A 13700-nucleotide genomic window follows, 5' to 3' on the forward strand; every position below is an offset into this window, starting at 1 on the left:
CTTTATTCTTAAAAATTCCATTTTCTAGTTTTTGGCTGTTAGCAGCCTAGTTCTTCAAATATACACCATGATTCATATTTAAATATAATTTTCACAGCTCTTCCTGAAAAATGTAACGTTCCATGTAAATCCATAATCTTTAGTGTTAGGTAGATAGGAGAAAAGATTTGTTTCACTAAATTATTCTAGTGAATAGCTGTGCATATTGTACAGCATGCTTTGAACAGGTTACCGTACCTCCACAGATTATTATTTTGACTGCATATATTAATTTTGAAAGCAGTTGTATGGCATGGGTGATGCCATTAAAACTACAAGCTGTGTTGTTATAGTCATTACTTAATCATTATATGAATTAATTATTGATGTTGTTATTGCCTGTTTCCTTTAAATGTTGGTGTTTGGAAATTTGGTACACAAATGCCACGTTGTCACCCTGCCGTGAGTTCTGAAGGGAGATTTTGCATTGTGGAATATATTCTGTAAGCCATTTTTGCTAACAGAAAATGCCTGTGTTATTGAAAAAATGTCACGTAATGTGCATTGCCTTGGAAGCTAGAGCTCCTGATTTCTAATTTTAGCTTTGTTACTGTCTCTTTGCATTTTCTCAGGCAAGAATCATAGGTTTAAGACATAGTGCATTTTAAAAGTGGCTGCTAGGGCCTCAGATTTTGCATTGAATTTAGCAGAGGATCTTCCATGGCTGGCAGATTCCAGAAAACTAAGCTGGAGTTTATATATACTTGGATCCATTCACTTAAACTAAAATTTGTGTAAACTGATTTTCAAATACAGACCCCTTAAAAATCAAGGGCAGACAGTAATTATATGCTCACCAGCAGTAGGCATTTTTGAAGTCTGCAGGCCTTAGCCATGCTTGAGTTCAAGCATCTCAAACAGGCTCTTTTATCTGTGGGCCTTAAATTGAATATACACAGTGTTAAATAATTATGTGTTGTTAAAAGTAAGAGTGTTCCCTTTCAGTGCTTGTCAACTTCCTCATGACAATCATAACTAACTCTTAAGGTTGCAGAAGTTAAAAATTCAAAACACTGAAGTTTAAAAAACTATTAGCATCTGCACACTAGTAATAGTGTGCAAGTAATATTAGTGAGATACTATGTTATCTGAAAGTGGACAGGATATTGCAGAGAGTGGATTCTAATCCTGATTATGGTGTAGACAAATTAAGGCTAATAATTTCATTTTCCTATGTCCATTTCTCTTTTTGTCCATCTTCAAAGTATATTCTTAGAGTGTCAAGGACCAGTCAGGTCATTCCAGTGAATGCCTCTTTATAAAAGGATTTGTTATAGTTCTAAAATTACTTGTCAGCAGGCCCCAAATATAATTGTAGAGTCATAGAATGGCTTGGCTTGGAAGGGGCCTCAACAATTATGCAGTTCAACACCCTACCCCCAAAAACCTCCTGATCAGGTGCTCAGGGCCCCATCCAAAGTGACCCGGAATACTTCCAGGGGTGGGACACGCACAGCCTTTCTGGGCAGTCTGTGCCAGCGCCTCACCACCCTCAGTGAAAATTTTCCCCAGGCATCAAATCTACAGCTCCCCTCTTTTAGTTCAGAACCTTTCTCCTATATCCTATCATGGTCTGCCCATGTAAAAAGTTGATTTCCCTCCTGCTTATAAGCTCCCTTTAATTATTGCTACTACCAGCTCTCCCCTGGTCCTTCTCTTCTCTGGGCTGAACAAACCCTGCTCCCTCAGCCTGAACATGAAGGTTTCTGTCCCTTCCTTTCATAAATCCCCAGTTTCCTATCTCATCTCTGCCATACAAACTCATGAATAGTATTGTTCCTTGTGTTACTACATATAAAGACAGGTACAGGTCATCAGGCAATTTTTTACTCTAAATACACAAATACATGTACAAAACAATCAAACACTCATAATTTGTGAGTGCAAAATACAGGATTTTAGAACTAAACTGAGTGAAGATCACAGAGAATAATCTTTCATCACCCAGAAGGTGGACAGAGGGATCTCTGAGAGGTATTTTTCATCTCATTCTTCCTTGTCTTTGGTTCCAGAGAAGACAACTTCATTCAGAACTCATTGATCAGTCAGGAAACTCAGTCAGCGTTCTGCTAGTAACACTCGCCAAAGAACAAAGGCAACATTACATCTCTAGAATTGATAGAATTAACATGATGTACTTCCAATTTTGTAAATCCTTCTTAGTTTGATTCAGATCTTGAGCAATTCACAGTAATTCTAATGCTATTTCTTCCACTTTGGTTTTTGATTACTCTTGATTTCCAGTGGTGAGCAATGTACCTGTGTTGCAGAGTGGTACTACAAAGGAATATCGTTAGCTAAGCCAAATAAGAAAGGATGGATTAGCCAGAGCAAAATGGTTTTGAAAATCTCATGAGGCTATTTGACAGCATGTTCAAAAGCAAAATGTCATTTGTATTATAACACATCCAGTCTTCATTTGCTCTACTGATATGGTTGCAGGAGCAAATGTACCTCATTTGCAGTTAAGAAGGATTGCATAGACAGGCAACATCTGCAAAAGTGAAATGCGGAACTTTGTTCCAGTTGAAACTGGTACTAGCAAATATCAACCATGTCCAATCACTTAATTTACTAGGTTAATCGACCTAATAGAGATTCTGCACAAATAATACATAATAGGAATTAAAGCTACATTCTTCTGCATTCTTCTGCTTTGTTTGTTTAGGAGACTTCATAGATGAAATTCCCCTGATATAAATCGTTTGTTTAAGAGGTACTTTTTCAAAATTGTTAATGGAGATACAAACCTTTATTTTCAGTAATAAAGTAGAAGCGTAGTGTTATTTTCCTTCTGTTGGTAGAAAAAGGAATTAACTTGGTGTAGGCTGTGGTAACTCATTGTTAGGTTGGTGAATGGAGCTAAGTTTTGTAAACTGAAGTCTGCCTTCAGTTTACTTGCCTTCGTGGTACTGTGATTGTTTGGAGAGAAAGTTCAAAAGGAAACAGACCGAGAGGTGTACAAACAGCATACATTTTTCATGGATATTTTTCTTCTTCTCCTGCAGCTATGAACTGGCACTGAAGAAAATACTTGTACAATGCAGCAATTCTTCTGTTCTTCAGGTTTTAACAATTGTTCTGCTTTTACATATTTCTTTTAATGTAAGAGTTTAATCTTTCAGGGTTCAGATTTTTTCCTTACGTGTTTTGTCTTCACTTTTTTGTTACTGTTACTTATGCTGCATTCTTGTCTTTTTTTTTTGTTTCTTTGCTTGTTTTTTCCTATTAGACCAATTTGAGACAGGCTGTGTATGAAATTATTGTGTCATCAATACAGAATATAACAGCAAATGGAGGCCTCAGAAATGAGGGTTGGACTAGATGATCTTGTAGGTCCCTTCCAGCCTTGTGATTCTATGATTCTATGTAATTCTATGATGCTTCTAAGCAGTGGGACTTTGAAAATAATGAGGAGAACTAATTGATACAGAAAGATAATTTTTTAAGCCAACTTACCCATTTGTGGTCAAAACAGCATTAAAGTATCTGCAGGCAGAGGAGCAGAGGTCATTATAGTGAAGGATCGTATGAAAGTGCAGTAAAAAAATACTGTTAGAATCTATAGCAAACACACATTTATATATTCAAAAAATTAACAGGTTACCATTTGTCTCTCATGTGTCATTAAGCCAGCAAAGCTGTGCTACCACTCTCACATTTGCTGAAAACAGCAAATCAGAAATCATTTCTGAGTACAGTATCTGAAATGTTTTTGTTCAGGATGCTAACTAGATCAGAGCTAAAATTCATTCTGTACATGTAAGTTAAATAAAACCTAGTGTAAAGCTCCAGAATAAGCTATTCCAGAAACCTAGTTGGTTTGGTATAGCTCTGAAGGTCCACCCCATAATGAACACTGAAGTAAGTCAAAACTGACAGATACTGGTTTTATGGAATGAGCATTCTATACTCAATTCCTACAATATGTTGCGAACCAAAATCATATAAAGTAACTTCCAAAGCTGTGTTTTGAGAATATATTTTCTTCTGATGATAGGTACAAAGGTCAAGAGGGAAGCTTTCTCGATAGAAAATAACAGGCAAGAACAGAGCAGTTGTCATCTACCCCATACAGAGAAAAGATTTTGAGCTTAACCGGAAGACTCTGAGCTTAATAAGGAGGATTATTGCAAAAGTTAAGAACTCTGTTATTTAAGGAAGCCAAATGAATTGAAACATGAGAGAATTTCTTCATGAATTGAGAATAAGTTTTTATATATTTTTAAGCACCTCTTTCTGACCAATCTGATTAGTGTGCTGCTGGTAAAGAACCATCTTATTGGAAGGGACGCCATGTGATCATCATGCCTGTCATGGCAAATTCCTCGTTGTAGATTTCAGGCACCCTCATCCAGAGGGGTCTGTATCAGTAATTCTTTTGTACTGTGTTCACCACAAATCCTGCAGGTGTACCAACAGGAACATACACCAAGTAGTGCCTGTGACACAAATTGCACAATGAATCGGGGCATTAGCCTTACCTGCACTGATGGTACGGCTAAGTGAAAGAAAACAGAGGAGGCATGAAGCCACCTTTCCTCATTCCAGGCAGCTGTTCTCATTTGCTCTGAATGAAATAATCCCTTCACAGCAATTTTCCAATCTGTATCAGGCCTGTTTCCTATCCTGGAACCTCATCTGTACTTTTAGCATAAAGACAACAGCATGATGGGAGAAAACACATCTTGAAAAGTCTGAATTCAAGTGTGTGTGTATAGTTAGTGCATGTTGTATCGCAGCAAGTGTGACTTAGTAGATATTACTCATGTCAAAGCATCATATGCTCATGAGATCCAGCATACCTATAGAGATCCAGCATACCTATAGGCTTGATTTCAGGATTTAAGGGGATGATCAGATGTGCCTTTCAAGGAACTAGATTGTTTCTTGGTTGGTTTGTTTGGGTTTTTTTCTTTGCAAAACCTTGTTTTTCACCCTATGCTCTCAAAGTGGAAAATAAGTGGCTGTCAGAGAATAATGCTTTCATAGCTGAGTAAGGTCCCAGTAGTTCTAGAGTTGCTAAGGGGCTACAGGTGCCCCCAGTTTGCCCTCATAGAATAATGCATGTCAGGATTGATGCACGGTAGTTCAAGAGGTCTGATGGATGATAAGGACGGTGTTTTTAACAACAGTATGGAAAACAAATCAAGGTCTGACACCGAAATGGTGAAACCTAATGCTTAATCTCACAGACAAAATTAAATCCTCCCCAGTATGTTGCTACTCATGGAATATTATTTCCATTATTTTAGTAACAATTAATGTCTTTGGTAAAGTGCTTGAAATCCTTTACTAACTGTGTAGGTACCAAAAGAAAACTGCAAATAGACTGATCTGTGCCTTCAGAAAACAGACCTGTTAAAAGCAACCAAGACCTGTTAAGTGCAAGTTTATGAATAGGAAGCAGATAGGTAGGAGATAATTCTGCAAGAAAAATAAACTTACTTGGAAATGATGTTATTAAATTTTTCACAAGTGCAAGTGTATATCATGGTGATTACGTTCGTATTAAGATTTTAAAGCCACTTTCTGAAAGGTATGCATAGTGAGTGCAGGCACAAAGTGATCTAAAACAGGGATCTTGAAGCTTCTGTCCAACAGAGAAAGGATGAGTGAATCTGAAACCACATTTAGTGATAACTGATTTCCTGTCTGGAAAGCTCCTTGCCTGTATTTCCTGACTTTCTTTTGCAGTGTTTCAAGAAAAATGTCCATTGTCATGTCGTCTTCCTGTGCCAATGCTGAAAGCCTCTGTTTCATGAGAGTTCAAATTCCCATACAGAAATTGTACGGTGAAGAACTGGAGCTACCCTTGCACGTACAGCTGAAGATTTTGCACTCACTGAGACCTGCTGTGAGTATACACAACTCCACCATCCTCCTTCAGACCTCTCCTCTACATAGTTAAGGCTTTTTAACATCATATTGCTCTTTAGTATCCCTAATGCCATCAGCATGGATGCTGAGGAATGAGTCAAAGTGGTTAGTGTCACTTGTTTTCCTGAAATGGCCTCTCCTGTTGCTATAGTCAAAGGCAAACTAGTCAGGCCTAGGTCAGCCTAGGTCCATGGGCTGACCAGCTAAGCTGCCTCTAATGTTTTTAGTTTCAGCTCCAATCCTCTTTCATAGCTGCTGAATCCACCTGTATCATTCACTCAGTAATGATTCTCAGACACATCATCTGCTCTTATTTTCTAAACAGCTGTGCTGTCCACTTGGTTAGCCTTCTGAATGGTATAGCTAAGCGTTCTTGTTTGGAAATGCCTGGTAAAGAAAAAAACAAACAAACAAGTGTTTATTTGATTTGTTGTAAAATGTTGGAGAAAGGCCCTGTGCTTCGTTGTCTTCATCAACATATGGCCTCCAACATTTTTAGTATATCTCTTTGTCCTACTTACAATAATTCTACCAAGCAAATGGCCTCCACATGATAAGAATGTTATAACTGTTTCTAAAATTACATTTCTTATGTAATTGTGGCATATGTTTTAACTTGAGAATATGATAGATTCTTTTCTATTGTCACCAGTCTTGCCTGCTTTCTGGATTTTATTTCCAAAAATCAAAACATATTGAAAGCAAAAAATCAGTGATGGTGCTCTCAACAGGAAATGCAAAGGAGATTTTTAAAAGCTCAGTGGAAGAACAGTGCATCAATAAATGGGGAGTTTAACATGTTGGAGAAGTCAGTCATCTGCAGTTTGTTACTTCATCAGTTTGAACTGACAAAATTCTGGTTGCCTGAAAAAAAAAAGCCCACAAAAAAAAAAAAAAAAACAACAAAAAACCAGATAAATATCACCTGCCAGAACTGGAAAAATCAGAACCTATACTGATAAAATGATAGATTGAACAGTGAATAATTGATTGTTCAACTGACATGGAACTATTAATGTAGGATCAATTAACAACTGTGTCAAAGTAGACAGTATAAATGCTGGGCACTCGCTCTCTCTTTTCCTGTTCTATTGCTTTTCAGATTGTTTTTGGCTCTTCAGAGTGCTTCATTTAAGACCTAATCTTGGTTTAGACAAGCCTCAGCTAAACAGAATATGAACTGGAATACTTCAGTTAGCAGTTTGTACTATCTATGGTTAACTATGGTTAAGCCTGATTAGTCTGGGTTGTCCCCAGTCTGCTTCCAAGGTAGCCTCAAAAGACCACCCTCTGTCTCAAAGATCCTGAGCAGGAAAATGGTTAAAGAAGCATCCTAGAAAGGATGTAGGAATCCTTAGCTGTGACTGAGTGTAGGGAGCTGTGTTTCGGGGAGTCATCTGCTGCCCAACCAAGCAATTCACAAGAAAAATGATGGGCTAAAAAACAAGTAGAATGACACAGGGTGCTATTAGCTTGCAGGTAAAGATTGAGATAAAAGTCAGTGGAGAACATATAGATCTAGATGATAAACATAGAGGGTGCAGACAGTACCTTTGAAAGATTCTCTGTACTGCCAATGCATGTAATATTCCTGAGTTCAAAAAATATGCTAAGTACTGACCTGTGCCCATTAAATTAATTTCTCCCAGAGATAACAAGGGATTAATACCTGTAGAGATAGGAGATCATGTATATAACTGGACAGAAGGAACTTCCAGTCTCCTTCACTCTTTTTCTTTGTCTTTAAAATGGGCAGGTTGACCTGTGTGAAAATCTCTATAGTAGATTTCAAAAAACACTCTTAACTCACATTATCTAATATACAGCAGTGATGCTTCTGTTTACCCTTTTTTGGACATAGTTAAAGGCCTTTTTCACTCATCTGAATTATACTTCAGAACAGAATTCTAATCACTGATAAATTACTGAGATGTTATCAAATCCAGTATACATTTTCTTTCCAGAAAAACTGTACATTCATTAAGATAGAGTTCAACTTATAAAACATTAAATCATTGAATAGATCAACTCACACGATAGTTTGAACAATTCTGGAATATTTTCCTGGTCGTGATCACAAAACTACTGCAGATAGCCCCTGAAAAAATAAGTGCAAACAAAAGTGGAGCTGTAGGGATCTAATCCCATGAAACACCATCAGTAGTATTTCAAAATAAACCATCTTGGTCTCAGTACTCTTTTCTACTCTATTATATGCCTGGTAATTTCTTTCTTTTTGTCTGTGATTCTGAAATGCATTGACCCAATTGACCAAATCCACTCTAGCATAAGAGGCTGTAACTCCACTTCTTTCAGTGAAGTTATATTTACCTGTAACGCAGTTACACTTTGCTGGAATATTTCCTGCCAGAAGGTGTAAAGGTTAACCAAACTACTTCCAGTCCCGAGTTTCAGTCATCATACTTAGAGTCATACGCAGCATTTACACAAGGTAAATAATACAGGAAGAGTCAAAGAAAGTCAGGAAGACAAGAGGATGAAGAGCAGACTGTCACTGAAATAGGAATGATTTATTTAATAACACTGAAATAGCACACTTTAGCTTCACCAACTCATCAGTGTCAGCTCCCCTCATCTGTACACGGCACTGACAGCTTCTTAACATAACAATGAAATCCATGGGCCAAATTCTCCTCCGCTCTAAGTCTGCTGAAGACGATGAAGGTATGTCAGAATTAATTTAGTCTGACAATTATTCCCCATTACCTGGAGTAATTATAGGGCTGCAACACCTGGCTAATGAAAATCTAGTATAATATGGGTACTGTGTTGCACGGTTGACAGCATCAAAGTGACCCTTCTTGGAAATAACTGAGTCACAGTGTGGTCGGCACAGGCCCAGAACTGGAGGCGAAATTACTTCTGTGGAACTTTTCAGGTACCTTTATGTGGTGCTCCAAAATGCTGTGGGTCGAGGATGTATTGCAGAGCTAGTGAGTCCTAGAGCACTAAGGAGCACAGTACTAAGATAGCCAAGTGGAGGAACTGGGCTCATCCCAGACAGATTTATTAGATCCATTCCAGGATCGGCCAGATTAAGTTCATGCAGAACCACAAAATCAGCTGCAAACCGGTGCTCCTCATAGATGGAGAAGAATGCCAAGACTCTGAGGCTGGATCTGTCTGGAGCTGAACTGGGTTCATAGGGTTTTCTAGCTTATGTACAAGCCAAAATGTAGCTTACGAGTGTTCAGTTTGCATATAGCTCTATGCCAAAATTGGCAACATCTGGCTCATAATTGTCCACAGATAATTGATTGAACTAGATATGATTCAAATGAAATAATGTTTAAGGGACAGATTTCTTTTCATGTGATTTTTCATGAAAATGGTGAAATTCAAGAGGAAAACTAAAATAAGATGTAAATTAACGTTTTGGATCCCTAATGTACAGTGTGTACATATGGCATGTGATTTGTAATGTAGAGGCCAGAGAAGTAGTAATTTCATATGTAACAATACTGGAATGTACCCCCAAGCACAAATTTAAATGAGACCCACCCAACACCAGTAAATTGGAGTGCTGTGTTTTCCCAGCCTGGTTTCCTTTGTCTGCCATCTAGAATCATGTTCAAATCCAGGTCACTTTCTGTTTAATCCCCTTTATTTCCAACACTTTGTAACTGTTCCTTTCTTCATACCTGCTCACAGTCGAACAATATTGCTTTATTGATGAATGCATTTTGTTACATAAAAAACACTTTCATTTGTGTCTTCAACAGCACTTATAAATGTTGTCTGTCTGGTGAACATTCCCTTTTTTTAGGGAAAGTGTTTAGACACAGAAAAAGCTAAAAGCAGTGGTTAGCACCCTGGGAGATGACAGCTTTTCATAGGTATCCAGCAGTTTGGAAACAGCTGCTGTATTCTGTTTTATCAACTATGGGATTACTGGGGGCTAATGATGAGGGTGGGGTCATCTGTTTTCAGATCACATCTGCTTTCATCTCTGCCACCAACTCTTTCTATTAACTTTGCCAGGTTACTTGTTTCTTGCTGTTATTTTCATCTATCTGCAGGATAAGAATGATCATATAATAGGTGTTTTGAAGATTAACTCAACACTACTTAAGGACCCTTCAGATACTCAAGTGAAAACATTAGTGTATAGAAAATCAAAGTATAATTATTATGAAAATGTACATTATTGTTTAGAGTAAAAGTGAATCGAAGACAGGATGATGAGATAATCAAACCACTGGAACTGAAGGATTTTGAGGCTTGATATTTAATAAGTAAAAAGCAGAACACTTAATTGAGCTTAGAGAGGATTTTCCTAGCAAGCAATCTTCATTTCCTTTGTAATTTTTTTTTTGTTTATTTGTATTACTATCTAAGAAAGATCTAAGATTCAACATGATAGGAAATAGAAGGATGTAAAATAGCATTCAGACAGCCCTATCCTGTATGTATACACTCACAGTCCCAGTGAATACAGTACTAACAAGGTAAATTTAGATTTAGGTCTTGCTATTGGCTATATCATTAGATAAAGGTCTAATGGAGACAGTATGAGTTTATTATAATTGCAAGACTTTCAAAAAATTATGCAATAAGAAAATAATCAAAGGTTTACCGTATTTTCATTTTTAAGGGTTCAAAGGTCTGAAGTAACCTGCATTGCCATCAAGTTGCCATGCTGCTCCTAAGAAGCCAATGTTACTTCTGTAACCAATGGTCTTTTTCAAAGAATATTTAGTACTTCATGAAATGGATTACCTACAGCTCAATCCAGAAAAGGCTAAAGGGATGACATTTATAAAGCTCTGGTTGCCACAAATCAGATTTAACTATAACTGTACTGCAAATGATGTAAAGTCAGACATAAATGAGATATAACACTAACAGAGTGGAAGTTATATTATCCTACATTTCATTTATTGAACTTTCTTTAATTTATCGGCTTGTTTGGATTATACAGTATCATGAACGCTCCAGTAGCAACCCTCCAGTTGGGGCTTCTATTTATAGCACATCCTCTCTTCATTGGATGCCCCTCTACATTAGTTTCAATGAGGCAGTAATTAGGCCCTTAAAACAAAATTAAGATATCTTTAATAATTGAATTCAGGCAGAAAGCCTACCCAGTATTCTTTCAAAAGACAATCATTTTTATAATGCTTTGGGGCTGTGAAAAAAAGATACATTTCTAAATTCTCCTTTTCATTTTTCTTTTCTCTTATTTTTATTTGATTTTTATGTATTTTGGGGCTACACATCCGCTATCTCCACAAATTTTGGATTTCACACATACCCATATTTAGCCATAAGGCAATTCTGAACTTTAAAAATCCAGCATACAGCGATTCCCTGTAGGATAGATTACTTTTGCATTCTAAATAAATTCTATCATGATAGCCAGGGGAACTACTTAGCTGTACATGATGCTTAACTGGAGTTGGACCATAATTTTAAAGAAAAATAAGAAATTTTCAAGAGCCTTAATCCTAAATGTACTTGCCAGTACGGCCCTACATGCAGCTTTCATTGCTGTAGTTGGTGTTATTAGAAATGTCAAAAGTAGTATTACAGAAAAATATTTATTTGTCAACATCTATTGTCCGATATTAACTCAAAGACGAGGTAACAAAAGGACACATAGTTTTCACTATGTAATGCATGCAATCTACATTAACCTCACAATCAAAACCTAATTATACAACCAACATATGGACTGTGGTAAGGGAAGTTGCACATAGATTGGTCAAGGTAAAAAGGTTCAATATGTTGGCTGAGAAAGATGTGACAAAAATGTAGAAAGGAAAGCAGTGAGTATATTAGCGCCTGCATTACATAGCTGCATATTTCTTTGCTCTGACTTTGGGCTGTTTTTTCAGTATGGAAACGTTACTCCAAAATTACCTTTTTTAGAGTGTGAGAATCAGACAGATAGCAATTTTGAGTATGTCTTCAGGGAGCAAGTTGATTTGAGTGATGAAATTCATAAGCCTTGTAATTACAGTAATTATGAGACCATACCTTTACAGGTAAGAACTCATAAGTAAAAACATTAGCATGACCAAGAAGCTCAATAACTCATTCCAGGGCATGTGGTTACAGTGCAGTGCTTAACATAACCTTCACAACTGCACTGGCACCTGGTCTTACCTTTGAAATATATCCATCTTGTAAGCATATACCCCTCTGTGCTCTACTGTTTGAGCACAGCCTTTTTAAGATTATTTCATAGTATCTCTAACAGATGGTTACAGGTGCTCAAACCTTACCACTCATTTTAGACATCATTTGTCTCTGTGGCTTTTAAAAGAAATATCCTGAAACACTGGAATGTTCTGACTCAGATTTTATTCAGAGAAACGCGTGTTGGAATAAGTATTCCCTCCACAAAGGGAGCTTTTTTGTCCTACCTGTGCTTTACTCTAGCCCTGACCTGCTGGCTAATGGGTAAGGAAAGTTTGGTGATATAGGGGAATGCCTCCTTCCTAGTCATTCTGTGCTCTTTTATTGATGTATTTGCTGAGCACTTAAGTGCCAGGTATGTCTTCTGTGACTGTCATCTACAACCAACACCACAAACTTTTGGAATGGTACTTGGAGAAGCTTGTTAGGAACAAAGCTTCTCATCAATTAGACATGCTGAGGCAGAGATTTATTTACTTATTTCTAAGGGTCATTTGATAGGATATTGTTAATATTCTTCAAAGTCTGTGTCCATGAGCTATAACAATAAATGCCACTCATAAAATAAAATCTTATGGAAACTACAGATGATCTGTTTGATCACAGCAGCATATAATATTTCTCAAAGTCCTGTGATGAACAAGTTTGTACAAATTCGAGCTTGTTCCATTATTTTTTTTTTTAAATTTAGTTTCATATTGCTTGAATGTTATTCTCACTGGAGAATACCTGCACTGTTCATCATTTAGATTTGTGATGCTAATAAACTTATTTTATCGTTCAGTGATTTCCCTATTTCGTTATTACAGTTTTGTTTGGGATTTGGAGCATCCTGGTCATACAGAATTACTTTTAAGTCTCTGTCAGTTTCAGCTGTGGCTGAACTTTTGTACACACTTAAGATGTTACCAACGAGGAGTGAGAAAGAATACTTGCAATCCAATTAAAACACGTGTTTTAAAAAAACAGTGGGCAGAGGTATAAACAAGAGAAATTTGGCTAGATACCCTGAAAAAAGTATCCTTCATGAGGATGGTCAAGATTGTCTGAAGTGGTTTTCTGGTTTCCAGCCTTGGAGGTTTTCCAGAACCAAGTGAGAAAAGCCCTTAGCAACTTGGTGTGATCTCACAACTCACCCTGCTTAGGGTGGGAGGTAGTACTAGAGACCTCCTGAGGTCCCTTCCCACATGAATCGTGCTATGATTTGTTTTGGTTATCTGAAATGATAGCTGTCAGCAGTGCCAGCACTCCGTGCCATAGGTGAAGATTACAGATCTGAACAACTAGCAGAATAGTCAGACATCTTAAGACTTCTGTCACAGAGCCCAGTTTTACTGTACAGATATATATTACACAATCAAAACATATTTTCTCAAAATAGATTCAGTTCTCAATCACATACCGAATCAGTGCATGTCTTACCAAAACCTGCCAGATGAGGCAAAACCAGCCTTGTAATGTTTGCATACTTATCATAGGATTACAAATACTACTCGCCAGATAAGAATTTGTTTTTTAATATTAACATGTATTTTCTCATCTCTGGCTATGATTTTTAAAAGATTTTGGTAGAATACATAAAATATTATCCTGAATTACACTGCTGTGAAAACATGCTG

Source organism: Coturnix japonica, chromosome Z (genome assembly GCF_054131305.1).
Source record: "Coturnix japonica strain WE chromosome Z, WE-NBRP24, whole genome shotgun sequence".
Taxonomy (NCBI): domain Eukaryota; kingdom Metazoa; phylum Chordata; class Aves; order Galliformes; family Phasianidae; genus Coturnix; species Coturnix japonica.